Source organism: Ambystoma mexicanum, chromosome 14 (assembly GCF_040938575.1).
Source record: "Ambystoma mexicanum isolate Mex_15411 chromosome 14, UKY_AmexF1_1, whole genome shotgun sequence".
Taxonomy (NCBI): domain Eukaryota; kingdom Metazoa; phylum Chordata; class Amphibia; order Caudata; family Ambystomatidae; genus Ambystoma; species Ambystoma mexicanum.
The window spans coordinates 107,685,477-107,712,994 of NC_090940.1; the positions used below are offsets into that span (position 1 = coordinate 107,685,477).

The 27,518-nt window shown below is 49.1% G+C and overlaps 1 protein-coding gene and 1 non-coding gene across 5 annotated transcripts in view; one reads left to right on the plus strand and one right to left on the minus strand.

Annotated features, from left to right (window-relative positions):
* PAPLN (papilin, proteoglycan like sulfated glycoprotein) overlaps window positions 1-27,518 on the plus strand; it is a 1,044,076-nt gene that overhangs the window by 158,422 nt on the left and 858,136 nt on the right. The gene's annotated exons all lie outside the window — the stretch shown is intronic.
* LOC138527653 (U6 spliceosomal RNA) lies at window positions 10,378-10,484 on the minus strand. The gene has a single exon (XR_011283970.1). It is a non-coding gene; the product is annotated as a U6 spliceosomal RNA (small nuclear RNA).

Consider the following 27,518-nt stretch of genomic DNA (forward strand, 5'->3'; position numbering starts at 1 on the left):
TCGAAACTTCTCCTTAGTAAGGGTTTGAGTTACGTGTTCGTGGTGCGTTGAAAATTTTACAATCGGGTACCATGCAGCATAAAAAGGTCAATACGTGTTTTCAAAGGTTCTAAAGAGAACCACCCACGCTAGACTAAGGGTGCTGATTGTAACTAGGTGGAGGAAGCCCCCTGCTCCCAGTTTAACTGGTAGTAGGATCTAGCACACTTTTCACGCAATGGGATAGCTATCGTACATTGGCTCAGAGCCAAGACCATCTTCCCCCGTCTGATAACAATGCTGATGTACGCTCTGCTACACTGGTTTGTAATTGATTGGGTTCATTTAGCTCGTAGGGGCTCAAATTGTGTACTTCTCTCCAAACCGCATTCACATATAAAACCCTTATACCTCACCAGGTAAGGTGTTACCTCACTATGTACTCAGTGGACCTTGAACATGTCCATTATATCATTGCATTACACACATGTAAATAGCGATAGGGGAAACAACAAAACAGAAAGGCATAATGTTTAACATAGCACTTTCTCAATTAGCGTACTTGAGTCAAAAAGACTAACGTTGTAAAACAGAAAACATTTAGTTTGCAAATATAAAAGCCCTCTGTGCACTCTTTCTAGGGACTCATATTGTTCCAACACATTTCCCGCTCTGCTGCACTTTTGGTCTACCATTATAAATTTGCAACCCTTTGACAGGTTGCAGGTGTGGATTTTCAATTGGTCTTGCCTGACCATAATTAAAAGGACTTGCCTGACCTTTAAAGCACTCTACAGACATCTTCTTTGTCCCAGTACTAGAGTGGTGAAATGAAGGAGAAAGGTTTTAGATTAGCCCATAAAGGCCGGGGGAGGGTTATGTTAGTCTTCAATTGGGAAAGAGGGATACCATGTCTCTCCTGCGGGCACCCCAATCTCCAAGGACGCTCCACCCAGTTGATCCTCCCTCGCTTCTCCACCCCTTTACTTTACTTTAATTAATTTATAACGCGCAACCAGTGACCCGTATGCTTATGGGCGCACAGTTAATCAAGGACAAACATAAACAGGAGAAGTAAAAAAAAGTAGAATCATAAACCTCTGACATAAACATATCAATATTCGTCAAGATTGGTGAAACATTTTGAAGAGAATAGCAGTGTTTTTAGTTTTTTCCTAAAAACACCTGTTAACTTTAAGTCTCTCAGGTCCAGCGTAAGAGCATTCCAGGCGCTAGGTGCTGCATTCACAAAAGCCCCTTTCATGGCTTTATTGGTGTTACATCTAGGGGGCTTCAATTGATTTGAGTTATTCGATCTGAGGAGTCTTGTGCATGATTTCTCAGTTAGAAGTTCCTGGAGGTAAGAATCCAAGAGCGATGGCCTTCCCCTGGCCGCCTGAGAAGAGGATCCAGGGGGAGTAGGAGTGAGGATACCCTCAGGTTTCTCACATACCCTTCCCCAATGCGGGTTGGACCGAGGTGCTTCACAGGGAAACCAGGAGAGGAAGTCCACGTTACCTTGCTCTCAACCTTTTCAGTGTTTAACTGTGAAGCAGTATGGTTGAAGGTCCAAGAAACCCTGCATAAAACTTGGGTTGGATTCTTCTCGCTGATGTACCTGGTTCACCCCTACAAGTATAGCACTTGCTTCTCCATTAGTTCTCTTTTCATACTTGAAAGGTTCTGGTCTCTTTGGGTGGGGATGTCCAGCCTTAAGAGTCATAAATGTAATTTGGGCCACCTGTGAAACCCATTGATCTAATTGGGGAAAATTAGTCCCCAGGACTATTTGGGTTTGAAAGTTGGTAATTACAGCCGCAGTAAGATCTTTTCCTAAGATGATAATGAAGACTTGGGTTTGAGGTTGTCTCTCAGCATGGCCATGGACACAGCCTACCTTTATTTCACCGGTTTGTTCTCATCCATGGGAAGGTACGTCTGATTTTATGGCACACCTTTCACTCCCACTATCTAGCTTCTCCCTTCTAAGGTAACAGGGATTCAATAGGTTTAATTTCCTGTGTATAAGAATGTGTTGGTTTGTTTATTATTCTTACTTCTTTTCCAAGTTAACTTCTTTTGGGATGCCCTCACTGTCTGTTTCTATTGAACTAGATGGTATGTAAAGAATACTGGAGAAAGAAGGTTCAGTCCTATCTGTATTATTTTGTTTATCCACACTGAAAGATGATATTGATGGAATGATAGGGGGATCAACGATATTCGAAGGACAACACTTGGTGGGATGGCCTACCTCCCTACAGGAGTGACACAGTCTTGAATACAGGAAAGAAGTAGATTCCTCCCCAAGGGAAACTCTCTTTTCCCCTTTTAAAATACTGGGAAAATATTTCTGTCTTCTCTCTTTACCAGATATCTTCCCATGTTAACTTACTCTCAAAGGCTTATGGGTAGGGAATTCCCATAGATTTTTGTATCCCACACACTTCCCACCAATTGGCCCCACTGGATCTCAATGGGGTTTGCCCGGGAGATTCAAAAGGACTAACTTCAATTCCTCTCCCCAGGAGAGTAGAGGTAGTATCTTTAATTCTCTTTCTCTAGGGGGCAATACATAGAAGGCCACGCTGGTGGGGAAACTTAGTTGTAAGCCTAAAGTGATGCTTATCTTATCTCTCCCAGGCACATGACAATCTGTGGACAGCAAAGATGCATATCATTCCCCTCTACAGTCTTTCTTACAGGGAGAATAGCTTGTGAGTTCAAAATCTGAAAGGTGACCCCTAAATTATGTTTTATGTGGTTGGGGGGTTGGAGTCTCCCAACTGACTTTGACTTGTTGGATTTGAGCCATGTAAGCGGTTGGTGTCGGTCTTTACTCCTTGGGGCTTCAATCTATTGGTGGAACAGGTTGGTGGTATGTGAGTATTAGTTTTCTAGCAGAATACACACGCTTCGATAACCTTTTTAATGTCACCATGAATTCCGGGCCTGTAAAACTTGTTCCCTATATGTTTTTAGGGTTTGGACTGTCCGAGATGGTCTCCTGTCAGATGTGAGTGAGCTATTTCCAGGACCACCTGTTTGTGACTTTTAGGGATCACTAGTTGTGTTCTTACCAGGCCCTCCGAGGTGGTGTCTCTTCTTTAAAGAAAAAGGGTCCCCACTTCTCACAACCTTCTGGCTCTGATACTACTGCAAAAATGCTTCAGCTAACAAGGGGTTGTTTCTTTGGGAAAAGGGAAAGTCGGGAAATGTCTCTGGCTCTTTTTCTTTAGCTTTCCTGGGTCCAGGGTTGGGAGGGACATCAGATGTCTCATCAGCCTCCCCGAAGCCTCGAGTTTCCCTATCTGTACTTAACGTCCCGGATTCTTCCCTGAGCATATAGAACATTGCTCTCTCAAGCACCTCTTGACCAATATTATCCTCTTAATCAATTTGGAATGGATCCTTTCTCCAGCATGGGATCTGGCATGGATTCACATGCTCATGAATATTCCCCGTCGTCAGGCTGGGAATCCTCGGTAAAGAAAAATCAGTATCAGTTTCGTTTCTGATCTGTCTTTCGTAGTAGTAACCAATCACTGATCTCTGCGTCATACAGACCACAGCCAATGACTGCCCTCTACCTGAGCCCCGCCTCTGGCAGCCATCTTCAGATTTTTACCGCACGTTCAAGTGTTGGGAGTCCTCGTGCTTAGCTCTCGAGCCTTTACTGCGTGTTTCGCGCTTTTTCAGGTGAATTTTCACATTTTTTCGGTTAATCGAGCCTCAAGCTCCACCGTTTCTACTCCCGTTAACGGCTACCCGTTACGGGATTTTCCTACGCCCCTCAAGGGTGAAGATTTTGTCGAATCAACTTCTTGGAGGATTCCAGAAGATTTGCGGCCTACTTCGAGATGGCCCAGGACGCGAGTTCGTCACCCGGACCCAAGCTGTTTCGCAGCTGCCCTGGTTGCGGGCTGCAGAATGTGTTTAAGGAAGACCAACATTCGCAATGCCTCTACTGTCTTCATGGGGACAAGACTCATGTAGAGAAGGACTGCCAGTTCTGCAAGAACTTGTCGGAGCGGACCATGAGGGACCGTCGATCCCGTCTCGCCAGCTGGTTGGAGAAGGGCTCAACGGGTGAGAAGAAGAAGAAAGGGTCCGAGCGGGCTTCTAAGTCCTGTGCGGGCGCCCCGGCGACGGGGGCCCAACACCAGGCCAAGCGCTGCGAGTCCGCTGGCTCTGGGAGCGCCGAAAGGTCGGGCTCTTCGGTCGCCAGGCAGGGCGCGCCTTCCCCGGCACCGTCAACCACGAGCCAGCGCTCCGGTTCGAGGAAGAGGAAGTCCGAGACCCCGGGTAAGCTTCGGGAGAAGCCCCGTCCGATCTCGGAAGAGGGGGAGCGAGGCGTCGCCCCTCCCCCTAAGGAGAAGGCCCGGGACGCACCTAAGGTGGTGAAGGCCCCTACCCAACAGGCAAAGGCCTCTATCGAGGCGATCGCGGCGACTCTGGCCAAGCCGGCAGAGACCCCGCCAGCGGAGACTGCCTCTCGGACTAGAGTTTCCCTGCCGCCAAGGAGGGAATCCTCTTTTCAGCCCATCGTCATGGCCACCATGATGGAAGAAGCGAGGGGGGGCACGGTAGCCTCCTCAAGCTCGGAGGAGGAACTGACCGAGGCCGTGAGGAACCTCGAAGTCCAATTCGAGAAGGTTTGATCCCGTAAGGAAGATCCTCGGGAGATAACCGAGGAAGACAACGATGGCGAGGAAGAGCAGCCTTCCCTTCCGGCGCAGCCGGAACCTAGGCCTCAGGATAGCTCGGCGGCCATTTTGTCTGCGATCCAGTCCTTATGCTCTGAGATAAGGACGAGAGTCCCACGGCCCAGGCCGGAGGACCCGCAGCCTGGCCCGTCGGGAAGTCCTCAGAACAAACGACGGAGGACCCAAACCTCTCCTCCACTCGTCCCCGTAAGGCCTACAGTTCCCTCCTCATCCTCCCACGAGTCGGGAGATGACGGTGCGATGGGCTCGACGACGGGTTCTGATGGCGACAGCGACGACGACGGAACGGGTCTCCCGTCTCCCGTCGCACGGGCCTCGCCGCCCGACGAGATTAGCTCATTCCACGCCATGATCGCCAGAGCGTCCGAATTGTTCCAGCTCTGCCCGGTGGAGCAGAAAACGGAAGGTTTCCTCTATCAGCGCCGGTAGGCCAAGAGGAAGACTGTCATCGCGGTGCCTCTAATCGATGACATCTGGGAGGAGGGCCTGTCGGTTCTCAAGAACCCCTCCACGGCACCAGCCAAACGGGACCGGTACGAGAAAAAGTACCGGGTCCCTGAAACCGCTCCCCTGTGCCTCAGGGCCCTGCCAACGCCAGACTCGGTCATCTCGGCAGCGGCGAAGAAGAAAGCGGCGGGGTCAGGAGCCTCGACGTCGAATTCCCTGCCGGACGGCGAGGGAAAGAAGTTGGACGCCATGGGGCGGCGGGTCATTTCGTCGGCGGCGACGACAATCAAAGCGGCTAACGCCCTGGCGATCGTGGCCCGTTACGACAGGGAGCTCTGGTTTAAGCTGGCCCCCATATTGGACTTCCTACCGGACGACAAGAGGTCCGAGGCCCTGGAAATACTTCAAGAAGGCGAGGTGGCGTCGGACCACGCCATAACGGTGGCAACCGATATTGCCGATACCGGGTTCCGCCAGCTGGGCAACGGTGTTTGCCTACAACGACAGGGTTGGCTCCGGGCGACCGACTTCCGTCAGGACGTCCAGACCAGGGTGTTGGACATGCCGTTCGACGGCAGCAACTTGTTCGGGAAGGCGGTGGACGAATCCCTCCAAGCCATAAAGACGGACACGGAGACGGCCCGCGCCCTAGGAGCCCTTCAGCAATGACGGCCCTTTCGGAGCTCTGGAGGCAGACAGGGTGCCTCATAGGGATCCAGCAGTGGCTCATCTGCCTACCGCCAGGCGGCACGCTCCTCGTCTCAGGAGGCCTACAGGGGTCGCGGCAAGCAGGGAGCGCCTCGCCGCCGTCGGCAAGGTGGCCAGGGCGGCAACGCAACCACCTCCAAGCAGGACTGAACCGGCCGTGGTCTCGGGCCCCCACCGAAGCACCCCGGTGGGAGGCCGGCTGACGAAGTTCGTCGGCGTGTGGAAGTCCATCTCCACCGACCGTTGGGTGCTGGATACCCTGGCAAGAGGACACTCTATCGAATTCCTGAAGAAGTGCCCTCACGTTCCACCTTCGGCCAGGCAGGAAAATCACGTCCCGCAACTGCTGTTGGAAGTACGGGCGATGCTCAGGAAAGGCGCCATCGAGCTTGTCCCGAAGAGGCTCCGGGGTGTACTCAAGGTACTTCCTCGTCATGAAGAAGACGGACGGCTGGCGCCCCATCCTGGACCTTCGTCGTTTGAACAAATACATCAAGTCACAAAAGTTCAGGATGGTCACCCTCCAGCACGTACTGGGACAGCTGGAGGAAGGCGACTTTCTATCGTCGTTGGACCTGGAGAATGCATACTTCCACGTTCCCATCCTCAAAAGTCACCGAAAGTTCCTCAGGTTCGTCGTCCAGGGACGCCACTACCAATTCAGAGCACTGCCGTTCGGATTGAAGTCGGCCCCCAGGGTCTTTACCAAGTGCCTAGCACCTGTGGCGGCGCGGCTGCGCCTGCAGGGGATTCACGTCTACCCCTACCTGGACGACTGGCTCATCCGCTCAAGGACGAGGGAACTCGCCGTCGAACACACTGCGAGGACCGTCCAGCTGCTCACAGACCTGGGATTCACCATAAACTACCCAAAGTCCCACCTGGTGCCGTCGCAGGTGGCCCTGTTTCTGGGAGCGAAGCTCGATACAGTGAGGCGCCTGGCGGCACCGTCGGAAGAACGGACGAAGACCATTCTAGGCAAAGTGTAGCGCCTGCTAGCCACGGACGTGGCCAGGGTGAGGTCCATCAAGTCCCTCCTGGGGATGATGTCCTCTTGCATCTACCTGGTGCGCCTCTGCAGACTATGGATGCGCCCTCTTCAAGAATTTCTCGACGCCCGTTGGATGCAGGCGACGGGCACCTTCGAAGTCTGGGTCCCCCTCAACGAGGTGTTCCGGCGGGCGATTCAGTGGTGGGGCATTCGAGCGCACCTCACGGCGGGCAAGGACTTTCAGACGCCGGCGTACCAGGAGACGGTGACGACAGACGCCTCCCTGGAAGGTTGGGGCGCCCACACCGGAGATCTCCACGCAAGAGGCCTCAGGCTCCTGGAGGAGAGGCTCCTGCACATCAACGTCCTGGAACTTCGAGCCGTGTTCTGGGCTCTCAAATCGTTCCTCCCATCGCTCAAGGGCAAGGTGTTGCGGATCTTCACCGACAACACCACGACAATGTTTTACATACGGAAGCAGGGAGGCACCAGATCCCCAGCCCTATCCAAGGAGGCACAGGATCTGTGGCACTGGGCGGTCGCCCAGGGGATGTTCCTGGTTCCCTTCCACCTGGCAGGAGAAAGCAACACCATCGCTGACTCGCTCAGCAGGGAGCTGTGCGCGTGTCACGAGTGGGAACAGCGCCAGGATCAGGTGGATCAACTCTTCCGACGATGGGGCAAACCCCAAATCGACCTGTTCGCAACAGCGACGAACTCGAAGTGCAAGAGGTTCGCCAGCAGGTTTCCCCAGCCGAGAAGCATGGGCGATGCGTTCTCATTCCCCTGGGACGGCCTATACCTGTATGCGTTCCCTCCGTTGCCGTTGCTGCTTCGACTCATCAACCAGCTCAAGAGGTCCCGGTGCAGGATGATCCTCGTCGCACCGGTGTGGCCGAGGCAGATCTGGTTCCCGGACCTTCTGGACTTGTCAACGTCCCCTCCCATCAAGCTGTCGGCGGACGCGGACCTTCTCTCCAGAGAAGGAGGCGCCATCTTCCACCACGACCCGGCGTCGCTGAACCTGCAGGCTTGGCTCCTGCAGCGCTAGAGTTTGGAGGCTACGATATACCGGCCGATTGCAGAGAGGTTCTTGCAAAGGCCAGGGCGTCCTCGACTCTCAAATGCTACGGTCATAAGTGGAAGAGGTTCTCTATCTGGTGCCGAGCACAGAAGATCAACCCCCTACGGATTACGGCCCCTCAAGTGCTGCCGTACCTGCTATCGCTGGCAAAGGCTGGGCTGGCCCACGCCTCCATTAAGATTCATCTGGCGGTGATCTCCAGATATACCAGAACCACAGGACGGACGTCCCTGTGGTCCCATCGACTGGTAAAAGAGTTTATGAAAGGACTGTTCCGGTCGTTCCCGCCGGTGAAGGCCCCGGCCCCGGCGTGGGAACTTAACGTGGTGCTGGCCAGGCTCATGGGGCCCCCATTCGAGCCGATGCACTTCGCACCGATGAAGTTTGTGTCGTGGAAGACTGCATTCCTGGTGGCCATTACCTCCGCACGACGAGTGGGAGAGATCCAGGCCCTATCCTGCAAAGCACCGTACTTGACTTTCCATGCCTCGAGGGTGGTGCTTAGGACGCACCCCTCCTTTATGCCCAAGGTGCCGTCGGACTTCCATCTTAACGAGCCCCTGGTGTTACCTGTTTTCTTCCCGTCTCCTTCGTCGCCGGCCGAGAGGACTTTGCACTCGCTGGATGTGGCTAGAGCGCTGAAGTTCTACGTGGACTGCACGAAGAGTTTTCGGAGGACATCACAGCTGTTCGTGAACTTTGGAACTGTGAATCAAGGGAAGGCTCTCTCGAAGTCTTCTATTTCCAGATGGCTCTTGCATCATGCACTGCCACCGGTTGGCTAACCGACCGCTGCAAGGCCGTCCGAGAGCCCATTCGACCGAGCGATCGCTGCTACTTCGGCGTTCTTATCTGGTGTGCCCCTGCTGGACATCTGCAGGGCTGCTACGTGGAGGTCGACGCACACCTTCACGAGATTCTACTGCGTCGATCGGGATTCCAGGCAGGAGTCCAGGGTCGGCCAAGCAGTACTGCGCAACCTGTTCACATAAGGTGAGCCTGCTGAGGAGGTAAGAGATGCTTAATGTTGAGTTTTTTGTATTGCTTAATGTTGAGCCTTTTGCCACCCCCCGTGGTTGTGCATGTGTGTACTGCTATTTATTCTTATATTCATGAGCATGTGAATCCATGCCAGACCCCATGCTGGAGAAGGAACAAGTTACTTACCTGTAACTGTTGTTCTCCAGCATGGGTCTGGCATGGATTCACATGCGAACCCTCCCGCCTACCCCTCTGCGGCTCTTCACTTGGTCATACTGCCACTTCACGTGCTACCAAATCTGAAGATGGCTGCCAGAGGCGGGGCTTAAGTAGAGGGCAGTCATTGGCTGTGGTCAGTATGACGCAAAGATCAGTGATTGGTTACTACTACGAAAGACAGATCAGAAACGAAACTGATTCTGATTTTTCTTTACCGAGGATTCCCAGCCTGACGACAGGGAATATTCATGAGCATGTGAATCCATGCCAGACCCATGCTGGAGAACAACAGTTACAGGTAAGTAACTTGTTCCTTATGTGATTTTGTAGCAATACCTTAACATTGCCTCTAACATCTGGGTTTATTATAAACGCTAATACATGAATTCCAAATCTCCATGCCAGCCCTGATCTGGGTGCTGGTTTGATATATATATCAGGGATGGAATTAGTGGGTATCAAATGGGGGAATTGTTTCATCCCTACTACTGCAGAAATCAAACCCAATGGAGCCCTTGGTAGCTACGAAGGGGTCTGATGCTTGGGCACTTAGTTTTTTTAATCTTAGGGTCCCCCAACCTGTATTGGTTGAGCAGCATCCCATTACTGACACCATTTATGAAGGCATCATGAAGCAAGCCAAATATATCAGACTCACAAAATGAAATGATTTATTAACTCAAATGTCAGGATGGTAGATGGCCAGACATGCCCTATGCTAAGGTGAGATTTCCCTACCTGAACGAAACTGAGGAAAGGCTAAGTCAAAGAGTTCAACTTAAAAGTCTGTCTGTGTCCAAAACCTTTCCTTGCCCTCACAACTAAAGCTAAACAATGTGTAGGGATGTCAATAATAAAAGAAATGATGATCAACATAATGGCCCAAGCTTCTTCCGGCTCTTAAGCTCCCCTACACCAAGTTCAAGAAAATTCCACAAAAGGCCTCAAGATTACCTTTCCCAAGTTCAAGGCAATACAGTTCCACACAATCCTCGGGACCCCTTCCACAAGTCCAAGGCAACACAGTTAACACAAAAGGGGGTCTTGAGACTCTGTCCTCAAGGCAGTGTTTGCAGTTCCTCAAATCTCAGTGTTCCCTTCACCCAAGATTTCAATGTAGCTCTTGCACTGGTTTCAATCTTTCAATGTTCAACACAAAATAGGTCCACTTGACCCTCCTTCACTCACAGTGCTCCTTGGTTTATTTCACAATGTCCTTTTCATTTATTTATTTATTTATTTTTAATATGGAACGCTTCACGAAATTGCGTGTCGTCCTTGCGCAGGGGCCATGCTAATCTTTTCTGTATCGTTCCAGTTTTAGTATATGTGCTGCCGAAGCAAGCACATTTCACAATGTCCTTTGATTTTCATAATTTAGGGCTCACTGATCTATGCGCAGTTGTCAGACCACACGGTCCACCCATCGCAGGTTGCACAACCAGGAACCCTCTGCTCTCCAGCCCACACAGGTTCTTCTGCACTTGTCCCTGTGGACAGATTCACATTCATTTGGTTTCTCTTTATCTGCCTTTTTGCTCTGTGTGCATTTTTACACTGGCTGCACTCTTGTCTTTGTCACCATGTGTTGCACGCTTCTTACCAGCCTTTGGCTTTGCTGTAGTGTATCGATTTATAAAGTTCCCTTTATCGTGGTCTTTTCCATGCCCCACCTTTCTGTTGTATTCTTTCACAATTGCGCTCTTTTTAGTAAATGCTTGCAAATGGGCACTTTGCGTTTTGTTTGTCATTGATTGTTAATTTTGCCCAGTAACTATTATTCAGTTCCGTAAATACATTTACTTTAGTTCAGTCTCAAAGTTCCATTCAGTTCGGCATTCAATAAATGTATTCCAGCTTTGTTTTCAAAGTTTCATTCAGTTCAGTATTTAATAAATGTAATTCAACCTTGTTTCAAAGTTTCATTCAATTCACTGCTCAATAAACAGATTTCAGCTTTGTTTGCAAATTTTCTTTCAGTTCAGTATTCAATGAATGTGTATGGCCCTTAATTACCTAAGCATAGCCTGCTAGGAGCGCCCCGGTGCTGGGTGACTTCCCCCACACTCACTCCTGGCGTTCCTCTCCAGTGGCCCCACTTATTTATTTATTTATTGAAACTTTCTATGGTGCCTATACATCAGAAAGTGTTTCCAGGCGCCACAAGACAAAAGTGGCCCAGGGGCGGGGGTTGGGGGATAGGAGAAAACAACAATAATGTTCCTACTTTGCCTTGTGACATTCGGATCATGCAAGTGCAGTATCAAGAAGTGCAGGGGGAGGGGGCAGGTCAGGGAAAGGATGGGAAGGGGGAGGGGGAAGATGGAGAAGTGCTGGAGGGAGGGGGCCCATGGGGTTGGGCAGGTGCAAAGGGGTGCCCAGGAGGGCTAGTGCCAGGAGAAGCTAGGGGTAAGATAGTAGTGCGAGGGGGTGGGGAGGACCAGCTTCGGAATACTAGTCAGGGAAGGGTGACCGAGGGCAAGTGCTGGTAGGAAGGGGTGAGAAGGGAGGACTGGACAAAGGAGGGCCTGAACCCGGGGAGACTCATAAGGGACACAGGCATCCAGTCATAGTGGCAGAAGGAGACTATCAGGGGAGGGGGAGGGGGAAAGGAGGGAAGGAGGAGGAGAAAAGGAAGGTCTTGAAGAGCTTCCAGAACTTAAGGCGATCCGGCTAAAGACAGAGAGGTGCAGGGAGTCTGTTCCAGTGAGAAGCTCCAGCCGAAGAGCGAGATCTACCCCCCACTCTCTGCTTGGAGAAAAGTCTCACCTGCAGAGATTTGGAGCTAGAGGACCGAAGGACTCTAGCAGAGAGGTATTTAGGGAGAGAGAGATCAATGTAGCGAGATCCCAGGCCCCAGAAAGCCTTTTGGATGATGCAGATGGTCTTTAATTTGATACTTGAAACCACTGGGAGCCAGTGGAGAGATTTTAGGGCTGGAGAGATGCGGTCCAGGGGCTTGAGGCCATGGATAAGTCTTGCAGTCCTATTCTGGATTAGTTGAAGAGGGCGGAGTCAGGGGAGAGGCAGCTTAAGGAAGAGGCTGTTGAAATAATCGAGCCTTGAGAGAACCAGACCTCTGGAGACGTTAAGCTTCTGGGGGAAAGTGAGGAAAGAGAGAATGCCTCTGAGGAGGTGAAGCTGATGGTGGGCCTTCTTGGCAAGGTCAGTGATATGAGGTGAGAAGAAGAGACAGGAGTCGAAGATGAGACCCAGGTTTTTAGCCTCACACAAAGTGTGAGGGTGGGGGCCCAAGGAGGCTGGCCATAGAGAAGCAGGAATGAGAAAGTAGGGTTTCCAATGACAAGGATATAAGGCTTACTGGCATTAAGGCAGAGATCATTAGCAGCACACCATGCCTGAATAGCAGTCAGACATTCGGGAATGAGACAGGAAGGGGAGGGAAGCTTAAAGGAAAGCTGTGTCGTCAGCATAACACTGGAAATGAGGAGAGAAGGTGGTGATCAAGTAGGCAAGGGGAGGCAAAGTATATGTTGTAGAGCCATGGCGCGAGGATAGAGCCCTGAGGGACGCCACAAGCCGAGAGTGAGATAGAGGAGAGAAAGGGGCCCAGTTGCACTTGTGAGGACCGATTCGAGAGGAAAGGGGTTAACCAGTCCAGTGCCCGGTCCGTGATGCCGAGGGTATCACAGAGCCTATTTATGAGGATGGAATGATTGACAGTGTCAAAGGCAGATGAGAGATCGAGGAGAATGAGGGCAGAAGGAGAGTTGGAATCGAGGTTTCTGAGAAGATCTTCACAGGTGTTTAGGAGAGCAGTTTCTGTGCCTCTGGATGCTCTGAAGCCAGACTGGTGGTCGTAAAGGCAGCGAACAAATTCACTGTGATGGATTAGTTGGGAGTTGACCAACTTCTCTAGGAGTTTGCCAAAGAAAGGGGTAGTGGAGATAGGGCAGTAGTTAGCTGGGCGGGAAGGGTCCGCATATGGCTTTTTTAGGAGGGCGTACACAAGGGAGTGCTTGAGGGGTGAAGGGAAGGAGGAAGTGGCAAAAGAGTGGTTACAGAACTCAGCCAAGGAGGGAGTGAGAGAGGCAATTTTGTGCTTGATCCTTCGAGAGGAGCAGGGAAGCACCTGTTTGGAAGATACTTTCATAGAGCAGACTGTCTTGGTGACTTCACCCGGTGCCATGGGTGAGAATGAGGGAAATATGGGGAAGGGAGACGGCGTGGGGGCTGCAATCAGGCATGGGAGGGTGGGATGTAGGGGAGAGAGAGGACAGGATATCCTGAGTCTTGGCGGTGAAATGGGTGGCCAACGCCATGCAGAAGGTCTGAGAAGGAAGAGGAGAGGTGGAGACTGCAGTAGGATTGGCAAATTCCTTACAGATTTTGAAAAGTTCAGCCTTGTTGTTTGTGGTTCCAGAGAAGCAGGATTGGATATGGGCCAGTTTCTTGGAGCGGCTAGAGAGTCTATATTGCCTTTGGAGCAGGTGACGTGCCAGTTTGTCAGAGAGTGCGTTAGAAGCCAGCAACTTCTGTTCTGCATCTTTGCATTTCAACAAGGCTAAGTCGGAGTCATACCAACTATTACACTTGGAAGCAGGCTTCATGCGGATCCTCATGGCAGGGGCAAGGATGCCAAGGGTGTTGGAGATAGAGAGGTGAAGGTTAGCAAGAGCTGAGTCAGTGTGACAGTGAATAGTGTGGGTGGGGGGTGGGGGGGTGAAGGAGCCAGCAAAAGCAGCTACTGACACTCGCTTCATCGGTCGAATGACAGAGGAGATTGGCAGAGCAGCCAGAAGGCTTAGCCGGGGGGGCCAGGCGCTCCAAATGGGAGGAAAGGAGAGAATGGTCAGACCAGGAGAGAGCAGTAGTGAGAGGGTTAGACTAGGAGGTATCAGCTGAGATGAGCGCCTCCAAGGTGTGTCCGGCTGAGGGGGTTGAACCAGAGGGAAGGATGGTGAGTGAGAGAGTCGCAGAGGTTGCGAAAGAGTAGAGTGTCGGAATCGGGAGAATCCAGATGGATATTGAAGTCACCAATGAGGAGAAGCTTGGAGGAAGAGGTCAGAAGTGAGTAGGCAAGGTTGGCCCACTCAGAGAGGAAGCGGGAGATGGGCCCAGGAGGCCTGTTGACTGTAGTAAGAGTGAGCGAGAGGGTAGGAGAGACACAAAGCTTGCAGATAAGACAGTCAAAGGAGGAGTAGAATTGAATGGGTATGATGGAAGCAGGGACCCATTCAGGGTAGACAAGAGCCAGCCGCCTCCAGACCGGTTGCACCTGGGCGTGGAGAGGATCTTGTAACCTGCAGGAAGGAGAGTGTCAAAAGCAGTGACAGTGCTGGCATTGAACCACGTCTCAGTGGGAGTGAAGACGTTGAGGTCAAAGTCTTCAGGGAGGTGACAGATATAAGCAGAATGTTTGACAGCAGAATGAGAATTGAGGGTAGCCAGATAAAGCTTCTCCTCCTCTGTCTTGTAGGTTGGTGGGCTTGCTTCTGCGAGCCCCACTCGCATTCCGGTTGCTGTACTCCACATGCCGGCGGCTCTGCTGCTTTGGCTCAGACACGGACGGCATCCTTTCTTCTTCATTTTTCTGGGCTCCACAGGCCCTTGTGGATCTCGGACGGTGTCCTGGCTTCCTCTCAGGTCCCACGACGGATGCCTCATCCTGACACAGGTCCCCTGCTGGTCTCTGCCACACAGGCCTCCCTGTTCCCCACTCTGCTGCACTTTTGCTCTCCCTTGATACACCTGCAACCCTTTGACAGGTTGCAGGTGTAGATTTCCAATTGGGCTTGCCTGGCCATAATTAAAAGGACATGCATGACCTTTAAAGCACTCTACAGGCATCTTCTTCATCCCAGTACTAGAGTGGTGAAATGAAGTGTTGGTGTTCATCACTCCTAGTCACCTCTTCCTCGTCCCAGTACTAGAGTGGTGAAATGATGGGGACTCTTCTCCATCTTCTTCTCTTAATTCAATCTCTTCACCTACTTCTGCTCCAGTTGCCTCTATTTCCCAATGTTCTGTCATTACAGATACAGATATCTCTCTTCTGATGGCTTGTGCCCATCCCACTGCTGCGCCCATAGACCCTATTCCATCGGTTCTTATTTCTAAGGTCTATCCGTCTCTACAATCATGTCTCAACTCTTTGTTAAATATGTCTCTTTTTACCTCAACGTTCCCCTCTTCTTTTAAACATGCCTCTATCATTCCCATCTTGAAGAAACCTTTGGCTGATCCCTCTCTTGCCTCTAACCTTCGTCCTATTTCACTCCTTCCTTATCTATCTAAACTACTTGAACGCCTTGTCTATTCTCAAGTCTCTTCTTTTGTTTACAACAATTCTATTCTTCCTGGTTTTCAGTCTGGTTTCCGACCTATGCACTCTATTGAAACTGCTCTTCTCTCAGTTCTAAACTCGCTACTCACAAATCGCTACTCCAAACATTCCTCTGTTCTTATTCAACTAGATCTTTTGGCTGCTTTTTATACTGTCGATTACCAACTTCTTCTAGCTTCTCTATCTTCCTTTGTTCTTTCTTGGTTTAAATCTTACCTATCCCATCGGACGTTCTCGGTCTCCTGGGTTGGAACAACTTCTAATTCCTATTCTCTCGCTCATGGTGTTCCACAAGGGTCGGTCTTAGGGCCTTTTCTTTTTTCTCTCTACACCTCCCCTCTCACTAATATTATTTCTTCTTTTGGTCTATCTCACCATTTCTACGCTGATGACAATCAGCTCTTTCTGTCTTTCTCCTCCTTCTCTTCTGATATTCACACACAGCTCTCTTCATGTTTAATGGCCATCAAATCATGGATGTCCGCGCATTACCTCACACTAAAACTGGACTACTCTTTTTTCCTTCTACTAGTATCCCCTCTCCTATTCCTCCTCCTTTCATTTAATTTCATTTAATTTCCTCCTTTTCAACTTTTCTTCGTATCTACTGCTCGCAATCTGTGACTCTACATTGACTCTAGTTTGCAAAGGTAGCGGGCGCCCCTCTCTCGACAGAACAAGGCCTGATAACCTGTTCAGTGGTTATTAACCACTTGAGAGTTCGCAGCCACTGCTTTTACTCACTGTGCCTTTCACAGATGGGAAATATCCATTTGCATATCAGTCTTTGTCCTGCCCAGGGGCAGTCCAGCACCGAAATGCAATGGCAATTCCAACCTGAACGAGAGTACCACCAGCAACCCCATACACGTGTTTCACCCTTGTTGGGGATCATCAGTGAGGTGAAGCTGATGCCTCTCTAAGCACAGTGAGAGGGAGACCGCGTCTGGTTGCCCCCAGGAGACCTAGGGTTACCAATCCCAGGTTCCTTGAAATTTAGTTTGCAAAGGTAGCGGGCGCCCCTCTCTCGACAGAACAAGGCCTGATAACCTGTTCAGTGGTTATAACCACTTGAGAATTCGCAGCCACTGCTTTTACTCACTGTGCCTTTCACAGATGGGAAATATCAATTTGCATATCAGTCTTTGTCCTGCACAGGGGCAGTCCAGCACCGAAATGCAATGGCAATTCCAACCTGAACCAGAGTACCACCAGCAACCCCATACACGTGTTTCACCCTTGTTGGGGATCATCAGTGAGGTGAAGCTGATGCCTCTCTAAGCATTGACTCTACTTTATCTTTTAAATATCATATCTCTGTCTCTTCTCGAGCTTGCCGCTATCACTTATTTAACATAAAAAAGTGTGTTCCTTCCTAACATTTGATGCAACTAAATTACTCATATCCTCTCTAATCTTTTTACGTCTTTTCTATTGTTCTACTACACTCTTCCGGTATCTCGACTTGCTCAGCTAAAATCTGTTTTTAATGCTGCTATTCTGGTACTTTTTTGTTTAACACCACATGAATCAATATCACCTGCTCTCCATAGACTGGGTTGGCATCCTTTTCACACACAGCCTAAATAAAACAAAATCTGTCTGATATTCAAATCTCTCTATGGTTTTACCCCTGATTATCTTTCTTCATTAGTATCATTCTACACCCCTTCTAGTGCTCTTCGTTCTAATACTCAGTTTCAATTGGAAGTCCCAGCCCCTCCATGTGCACAATCATGCTTTCTTACACTTGCACACCTTGCTCCCTTGCACTGGAATCCTCTTCCTATTCGTTCTATCACCACTTACTCTTTATTTCGCAAAGCACTGAAATGACATCTGACCCAACTGGGCTGATTATGTGCATCTAATTGTCAATTGTCACCTGCTCAAGTTTGTACTGTTTTTATACATTCCCTATGTAAAAGCGCTTTGGATTAAGGTGCTACATAAATACTAAATTAATACAAATACAAATAGAGGGGAGAGGTCTTACATTAGCCCATAAAGGCAGCGGGAGGGTTATGTTGGTCTTCAATAGGGAATGGGGGATACCATGCCTTGCCTGCAGGCACCCCACTCCCAATCCCCAAAGACCCTCCACCCAGGAGATTCTCCTTCGCTTCTCCATCCCCTGGCAACTGAGGAGAGTATCCAGGGGGAGTAGGAGTGAGGATACCCTCAGGTTTCTCGCAGTATTCAAACCAATCTTGATTTATAATCATGAGCTTCAAAACATCTGTTCAAAATCAAAAGCCATTTTAGTCCCTCATTGGGCATTAATCACATTTCTATTTGAGAAAGGCACAAAGGCCTATCCATGCTTCAACACCAAGTAAATTCAAAGATACTGCTCAATTTAAAGTTCCAAACTAAACCAAAAAGCATATATCCAGAAAGCATCATTGAAATGAGATACAAAAAGTAGGTCACATTATTCAATGCATCAATAAGAAAAAGACCAGCATTATAGCACACTGTTGATTCAAGCAATTCCCAATGCAAATTGACTTATGAAATGCTGGCTTCTAAAAGGAAGCATAGCATCCCCTGTGATCTGTCTGACAGGTCTGTCCAACAGCAGCCCATCTCAGCTTGTCCCATCTAGTCAACCAGTCAGCCAGCCCTCAAATGGGCTTTGCATGGCGTTTATATAGGGTCCAAATGCAAACCCCCTAAACATTAAACTTGTGCATCCCTCAGTGATGCTATGAACAATTTACAGTAGTACATCCCCTTTGATCAAGGTACTGCAATAACAAATCTCAGTGTCTGGCCAAATATCAGTTGTTCGCAAGGCGCTTGCAGCGTCTCATCTTGTTATCAATCCGCTGCAAGGCACTCTTGAGTGTCAGCCCACAGTATCATGTTATCGTGGCACGGCAAGATGCTTTGAACAGCATCGTGCTAATAGGTACGCAGTCAAGGGGCCTCATTACGAGGTGGGCGGAATTGGTTTAACGGCGCCGGTAATGGTGCCGGTAATGGTGCCGGTAAACCCATTCCGCCCTATTGCGATGTTCCCTTGCGGCACCCGCTCAGAACGTCTGGCCAGACCAGACGTCCTATACGGGTCCCGCAAGTGGACCGAGGAGCTAATAACGGGCCCGTTAACCACGGCCCGTTATTAGCTCCCTTCCCATTGCCATTGAGCCCTAATGGGGCTCGAATGGAAATAGGGATGGGTTTTTGAATTACCGGGTCCTCCAAGGTTGGAATGACCTGGTAATTCCTCATTCAAGGAACCCGGAACCGAGTCTGGAGGCAGCCATGGCGCTTATAGCACCATGGCTGCCTCCAAACTCGTAATGAGGCCCGGTCTTTTGGCACTTTGCTGGTTCAATATGTAGGCAAATATGATCCTATGCAGAACGGTGGTCAGTCATAATTTCGAAAAAAAATGGCAAATTACAAAAATGTCGAAAAAAAAATGTGAATTCCGTTTTTTTTAATTATATATTTATTTTGGGGTCCGGGAGTAGAAAAAAAGGGGTAAAACCAAAAAAAATCCAAAAACGGGCAGTTGTGAGGGGAACCCCCCCCTATTTCGAAAAAAACGTATTGAAAAAAAAAATCGACTTTTTTTTTCAAATTTATTTCTCGAAATTATCACTATAAACCATGCAGAACTAACTGTGTGCATGCATGCATGTTTTAAAATAATCAAGGTGCTTTTCTATGATGAATGGTTGCATACTTTCATAAATGAAAGTAACATAAACGCAAAAACACCTCACTAAAAGGCTGCTTTGCAAATGTAAAGAAAATATAACTTAATACAGGCTTCTAGAGCTCTGAGTGCTTCCTGCGGTTTAAACCACTACATATAACATTGCAGTATAGATTGCTCTCCAGATGTATAGTGCTTCTCTAGTCGCTACAATCTACCGTTACATTCTATTAACAGGCTGTGTACGGTCAATGCTAGGTAACTTGAATGAAGGGAATTCTAACATGACATGGTATCTCATGTGCTGCTTTTTATCCCGTAGGGCAGAATGGATGCCCACACATGGCAGTCTCATTCACCAGTGCCATTCTTTTCTCCATTGTCAACCAATTTCATATCCTAATTGTGCTATAATTGGCCCACTCTGGGCTTTCCATGACTTTACCAGTGTTAGCCTGGCTGCCATTACATGTTGTGTTAGGACTCTGGCAGATGTATCTTGCAGCGGGTATAATCCCCCTTTGTCATTGTCCCACAACCGTACTATTTTAGGATCCGTTTGGGATACCTGACACGGCCACCATAGAAGCCCGATCGTGCCCTTTGCTCCACACACACTCTCCATCACTCTCCAGGGATCTTTCTATGTATCTCGTATTACCTGCTTGGTGACGTGTCACCTGAATAGAATATTATAGGCACATTCCCTCATTCCCTAGCTGGGGGAAGATTTGTCCACACATTCCCACATATGGTGCCTAAAGGTTTCTTCTGTTCGACACCTAGGTCTATTTCCCACTTTTGCAAGTATAATGGCTTCTCTGAACTGTCAGTGGTATCTAGTAGCTTGTAGCATCTGGCCGAGCGCCCCTTACTGAGTCCCTCAAGGAGGATTGGTGCTAGCCCTTTGGGTTCTCCCGTTCCTCTTTTTTTTACTTCTGAATTTGTAGCCCAATTTCTAATTTGGGTATAACGGAATCTTTGGCCCTCGGAGATACCCAGTTTGCCTTTGCACTCCTCAAATGAAAGGGGGTCTCAGTTTGCTCCCCTCTCCCAAGCCCTGAATGGATCACCCGCTCTGCCCGTTGTAAAGTCTGAGTTTAATAATACTGGGGAAAGGCCCTAGCCCCCACCGGAATCCTTAGCATTTGGGCCCTTTTAGGAATGTTTTCTCCTTTAAGCAACTTTCCCTCCATTTCGATGGACCCTCAAACGTTTGTTTTTGCCCCCGTGCCTGTCGTTTTGCAGAGAAGTGAAGCCTTATGCTTCACTCCACTGGCTTTTTGCTTATTGTTATGGGGAAATTGACTCGTCCTTCAGACTGTGGTTCTGGGAAACTATGTTTCCCTTAGTCTTTTGACTTGGTTGCTAGTTTTGGTAACTTATCATTATTGAAGGGTGCAGAAGTCGAACACAATGGTGATATAATTTTGGGCAAAGACTTTTATTAACACAAAAAAGTTGGAAAAATACCTCTCTATCCCTAAATACTATGAGGGGTTTCCCTGACTCAAGGTAAACTAGTGAAAATGTCAGGAAGTCCAAAAGCAAAAAATTATGTCACTGTTGTGTCCAAAAACCTACTTCTGTCCCTAAAGCATATATTCTCAGATAACTGTGCAATGGTATTCTTTACTAAATGAAACAATGTAATGCATGTTCTTAATGAACAGAAAAGGACCTCGATTACCTGGTAGTAAGGTGATAAAAAAAGAAATGTTCAAAACCACAAAGTTCCAAGAGTGGGATAATGTTGCTTTACCCTAGGCTTAAACAATCTTATCTCAAGAGGCTGGATCACAGATATGGTAAAGTCTAATATTTCCAATCTTCATATCCTATTGACACCGGATTCCTCTCCGCCAAGTATTGGATTCACTTTATTATTCCCAGGGTCTTTTTGCCCCCCTGGTTTCCAATCTTCTATGTGGGTGCGGGTCCCAGACTCGCAGAGATGGTTTGGCATGCCCTCTTGGCATACTGAGTAGTTATCAATAAATGTCTTTTCCACAGGGTTGAAGGCCCTCTTATGTTTAGGCCTTGGTTTCAGATATGGGTGCGGGTCCCAGACTAGCACAACGATGTTACTCCCCCTAGCTCCACTCTCCTGCCAAGTGAGAAACTGTTTTTAATTCTATTTCAGGTCCCAGACCCTCTCTTTTGGGTTTGGGTCCCAGACTTGCACAGTGGCGTTACTCGCCCTTGGCTTACTCTCCTGCCAAGTGAACAACTGGTTTTAGTTTTCTTTCGGGACCCAGACCCTCTCTTTTGGGTGCAATTCCCAGGCTCGCAAGGTGCCGTTACGCCAACAGCATTTTGGAGAGGGGCAGGTTCTGCAGTGCTTCGGGCGGCGTCTCTGCTCTCCCGGCTGCAAGTGGTTCACCAGAGCTCGGGTAGCCTCGAGGTAAGTACCGGCACTTACGCGCTCGGTCCTTCAAGCTTGGATCTTCATCGAGATTTTCCATACCTAGCTCCGTGGCTTCCTGTTCGGCTTCCCTCTGCTCGCTTGGTGCATGCAACCCACTGTACCTTTACGGAGACCCGTTCTCTTGCAACTCTCGGGAGGCTCATCTTGCTCAAGCTTCTCTCTCTCCGCTGTTGACCCAGTACTAGTTTTCCCCTCTGAAGCGGGACGCTTAAAGTATTTGGATATTTCAGGCTTGTCAAGGGTTTTAAGAGGATAAACCTTACAACAGAGTATATTAGTTCTCCCTATAAGGGGGGGAGGAAGGACTCAGTATGGGAAAGGGGGCTGGGGTTATCAAGGTGGATGAATACCACGTTCTCTGAGAATAATTGTCCCTAATTCAATAGGGAGCTTGCCCCACATGTGATTCTCACTCGCTGTACCACCCCTAGCGGGGATTATTGTACTCTGGATGCAACGCCCTGGCCCCATGGGATAGGTCTCCCACTAGGGAAGAAGGGACGACATCCTCAAATTCGTCACACATTGATTGCACAATGCATCCTAAAATGGGGTAACTTTGTGTATGACCTTAGACTACACTCAAAGGGATGTTTGGTTACTTTTAGATGTGTCTAAGGACAAACTGGTGGCAGTAGTTACTGTTATATATTTGTTACTTTACTTTTTGTTAGCCTTACTGCATTTACCATGTTTGGCTACTGACAGTGGCTAGTGTCCCAACATGACTGTGACACAAGGGTTGTTGTTTGTTCCTTGCCCATCTTGTCTTGTTCCCATCCTCCTGCCTTGCCAGGTCATGCCCAGGAAAAGCAGCACTAGTGCCTTGTGCGTTGAAACTCCGGAAGTAGGCTGGGACTGTCTGGTTCCAGTCCACAACCTGGTTTTGGAATGTCTGGAGCGTATGCATAGTTTTCACCATCAGTGGTCCTGATTCGACCACTGCTTGGGGTGGTGTGTGTGTGCTCACCTGCTTTTCGGATAAGAAGAGGAGTCCTGCAGCCATTCTCAAGAGATCCTGAGAAGATCCAAGTATACCGCGTGCCATGAAGACTTGTGAAGAAACCATGGACCCGTTGTAAGAAGATTTGGCGACCAACTTTTGCTGTTGTCCCGGCGGACCCTTGTTTGGATAGCAATCTTCAGAAGTTCTTAGTTGAAGTTTGGATCCTTGGAGTGGTGGGACCAACCATTCCCAACGTCCTCTTGTAACCCAACAAGTTGGAGCCCTCGAAAGCATTCTTGGATCATCCAGTGGACAGCGCCGCTTCAGAGTGGGCTACTGCGGTAGAAGCGTCATCTTACTGAGTTTCCACTAGGGACTCAAGGGGTCTGCAGCTTGTTCAGCAAAAGTCCCTTCTGTGAAATTCCAGCATTTCAGCACCAATGGAACCCGAGATAGAAGGCTGGCTCTGCCTGCGACATCTGTGTCACCTGCTGTCACAGTGCAACAGTGACCATCGTCAAAACAGTCTTTCCCATCTCTGGTTATATGCCTGGATGAGGCTTGCATCAGTGTTTGCTCCATTCTTCGACAGTCACAGATTGCACCAGCTTCTGTATCTAACGGGGACATCTCTTGCACCCGCAGCTCCTGGTAACCTGTGACTGGATCAGACGATGGGGAGGCCGACCTCTGGCCACCCTCCAATTACCTGCCAAGTCTGAGGAGAAATCGGAGTACAGGGCGTGGGGTAAATTACAGCAGTACTTACCTGCATCCCTGTCTCCCCCCTTTAAAAGTTTGAATAACTTTTGAAAGTTTGATCACTGTTTGACTTTGGCAGAACCTGTTGCTGAAAGGCATGTGAAAGGCCTCCGAAAAGCTAGTAACAGTTTTATTCACTAGTATACATATTTACCTACCTTTTGGAACCCTCATCACCTCCACATGACCCTCCATCTTACTTTTTCCCTGTTTCCAAACTACTCTGAAAATGTGTGAACTTTTGGGCACAAACCCCTAGACTACTTAAGGCTAAACTTTTATAAGTTAAGGTTGAAAACCTGTGGACCACCAGTGAAAATACTAACTACGTAACTCCTTTGCAGGTATTGTGGGGATGAATTGTTTATTGTGTACATGCTCTATGTGATTGTATATATGTAGCTTTTATTTAGTGTTTTGTCATAATATTACATGCTTATAGTTATTTTTATAGTGTTTGCTTGGCCATAAATAAATACAGAATTCTCCAGCATTGGATCTTTCATGGATTCACATGCTTAGAATATTCCCCGTCGTCAGGCTGGGAACCCTCAGTATATTTATAAAGATGTTTTCCATAGGAAAAATGTCGACACTTCTGTGTCCTATCTGCGTCGTTTGGGCCGCTTACGCCTGACCCAATAGGACGTAGGGTATAAATAGCCCCGCCCCCTTGGCTCCCTTCAGATTTCAACCGTCTCCAACGTAGTGGGATCACCTTGTGTTATCTTCTATTTTACAAGGTTGATTTTGTTTCTTTCCCAATGTCTGGGAAGGTGTTGTTCCTTCCGTGTGCTACATGCGGAATAAAAAAGGTTTACGAAGGAGATGGGCACATGGATTGCTTGTATTGTCTTCATCCTCATCACTCTGCGGACAGTTGTGAGATTTGTAAAAGCTTCTCACAGAAGACCCTGAGAGACCGTAATAGACGTCTGGTGACGTGGCTAAATGACGGGGCGGGAGCGTACCCTTCCTCGGAGGTGGGCTCTACACATAGTTTGGCTTCGAGATCAAAATCTCCGGTAGCTCCTCGCTGCTCTCTATCTGCAGAGCCACCGGCAAAAAAGCCACGTTCGACGGAAAAGCGTCCCTCTGAAAAACATTCTACAAAGCAATCCTCTTCGTCATCAAAAGGAAAAGCTTCCTCTTCCTCCTTGTCAAAAAAGGACAGAAAAGATCTGTTAAAGACCTCCTCAGGTGACCATCACAGGTCATCCTCGAGTTGAGATTCGTCGAAGCATAAATCAAGCTCAAAAAAGGCGGGAACGCCTCATGAGCCTGCCCCACAACCACCACTGTCATCGACGGGAGTTCGGTCGTCGACGGATTCATTACCATCAGCGCAGATTATTCCTACAGTCGCTTCGTCGATTCAGACGACAACGATTGAAAAGTTGGCATCGTCGACGGTGGACCCTCCAGAGGGCTGGCACCCGGCTGTGTATGAGCCGATCTTGCCAGAGGCCCTATTACAACAGGAAGCGCCCTCTCAATATTATCTATGGAGGACGACTGTGAACAGGTGGCTGGTCCAACTGATCTTGGATTGCAGGGTGTTAATTCGTTGACTGTCTCGAGTGGGCAAAGTATCCCAGTTACATCGTCTTTACTGAATCCCCAGTCGGTGTTGTCCTTGGAAGTGTTGTCCACATTACAGACTCTATTGAGCTGGTTGGACGCAAAGTTGCCTCACATTGGTACACCTGAAGTGGTACCGACTACGCCGGCCGACGACGAACCAGGTCCGGCCCGCGGTCATCGACCAGAGTGCCAGCCTCCCGTCCAGTTAGTGAGGATCCTCCATGCTCACACCTGGAGGAAGGAGAGTTACCAGATTCCGAGTCAGACCAGGGGCATAGAGTCTTTTTCGGACATATCATCGTCCCCTTCAAGAGATCCGACATGGGAATCGGAGGCAGAGGTGGAAGCTCCAAGAAGTCCGGCGCAACCATCACCGCCGGATGACATCGGATCCTTCCACGCAATGATGGGCAAGGCATGTATTGAGTTTGGCTAGTCCCCGGAGGAGGAAAAGGAGTGCTTCTTGTTCGACCATATGGGGAAGAGGAGGAAGTCTGTATTCTCGGTCCGCATTCTAGATCACGTCTGGCAAGAAGGTTTACGAACCATGCGTCATCCGTTTTCAGAGCCTGCAGTTAAAGGCAGGCTGGAAAAGAAATGTAAAGCTCCGGAGTCTACTGCAAAATGTTTATCCGCAGAGCCCTCCCTGGAATCACTAGTGTCGGAAGCTGCTGCAAGAAAGGCCAGATCACAGCCAGATCACAGCATAAATGTACGACCCCCCCCCAGACAACGAGGCCAGGAGGCAGGATGCCTTTGGAAAGAATGTTTTGTCGGTGGGAGCGACAACGGTAAAGGCAGCTAACTCAAAGGCTATTATGGCTAGATACGACCGGGAGATGTGGCACTGTTTAGCCCCCATCCTGGAACATCTACTGGATGAGCACAGAAAATCTGCTATGTTGCTGGTGCGAGAGGGGGAAGAGGCGTCAAACCACTCGATTAATATTGCGGTAGACCTGGCAGAATCAGGTTTCAAACAAATAAACAACGGAGTGGTGTTGAGAAGACAAGCCTGGCTTAAGTGTACAAACTTTAAGCCAGAGGTGCAGTACAAAGTACTCGATATGCCATGTGAAGGAGAACAATTGTTTGGGGAGAAGGTGGACGAGGCCTTAAAAGGCATGAAGGAAGACTCGGACACAGCACGCTCTGTCGGAGCCCTACAGAGCGGCAGAACATTTCGATCTTTTCACCCCCTTCCGAGGAGCATCAGGGAATTCCCGATTTGTGGCATCCAAGGACCGGGGTTTCGGCAGGCCATCATATTCCTCTCAAGGCTATAGGCGAGCTGCCCAAGCGACTCGAAGAGGCAGAGACTATCAGGCTTCGAGAAGAAGAGGAGGTTATTCATCGTCCACAAAAGACAAGCAGTCAAAGTCCCAACAATGACAAGCTTCAGGAAGTCCTGGGAGGCAGAGTGTCTCTCTGCGTCGATGAGTGGGAGAAAATAACATCGGACCATTGGGTGTTAGACACGCTGAAATTAGGCCACTCTTTGCAGTTCAAAAACGTGCCATCGCACATTCCACCTGTGTTTCGGCGCAACCCCATCTTCAAATATTACAGTAAGAAGTGGTGCTTATGCTGCAGAAAGGGGCTATAGAATTGGTCCCGGTGGCCGAGAGAGGTCAGGGAGTTTACTCCCGCTACTTCGTAGTCAGAAAACCTAACGGCAAGTAGCGACCCATTCTAGACCTCCGAGATCTCAACAAGACGCTGAAAAGTCTGAAGTTCAAAATGCTTACGCTTCAGATGGTTATCCGATCTATACAGCCGCGGGATTTTCTGGCATCTTTAGACCTCCAAGACGCATATTTTCATATACCAATGCATCAACGACACAGAAGATTTCTAAGGTTCGTAGTTGGTCAAACCCACTACCAGTTCGGAGTACTCCCATTCGGACTAAAGTCATCTCCCAGGACGTTCACAAATTGCTTTGCTCCAGTAGCAGCATGGTTTCGAAGAAAAGGTCATCATGTTTACCCTTATCTGGACGATTGGTTGGTAAGGGGGTCGTCGCTGATAATGGCACAAACAAGTCTAAAAGCCACCATGCAACTTCTTCAGCGGTTAGGCTTTGCAATCAACTTCGAGAAGTCCTCCTCAACTCCCTCAAGGAACTTGGTGTTTTTGGGTGCGGAGTTCCAGGCGCAGTCAGGACTGGTAAAACCGTCCTTGGAGAGAGTTCACAAACTCAGACACAAGGCAAAGGAGTGGAAAACCAACACCAGATTATCTGTAAGAAAATACATGTCACTACTGGGGGTCATGGCGTCGTGTATCCCATTAGTAAACAACTGTCGTCTCTTCATGAGACCAATACAGGAGTTTCTGGCAGACCGATGGTCCCAAAGTCGGGGATTATGGTCAGACAAATTGACTATCAACAACGAGCTTCTGCAAGCACTTCAGTGGTGGCAACTCTCAGACAATCTAACGAGAGGGATGCCCCTGCAGGAACCGGATTTTCAGATGATGGTGGTGACTGATGCATCTTTGACAGGATGGGGAGCCCATCTGGATTCCCTGCAGGTGCAAGGTCAGTGGTCCCCAGGAGAGTCGACCCTTCATATCAATGTGCTGGAGTTGAGGGCGGTACGTTCGGCCCTAAAATCATTTTTACCACGCATAAAGGGATCGGTCGTAAGAATATTGACGGACAATACAACAACAATGTTC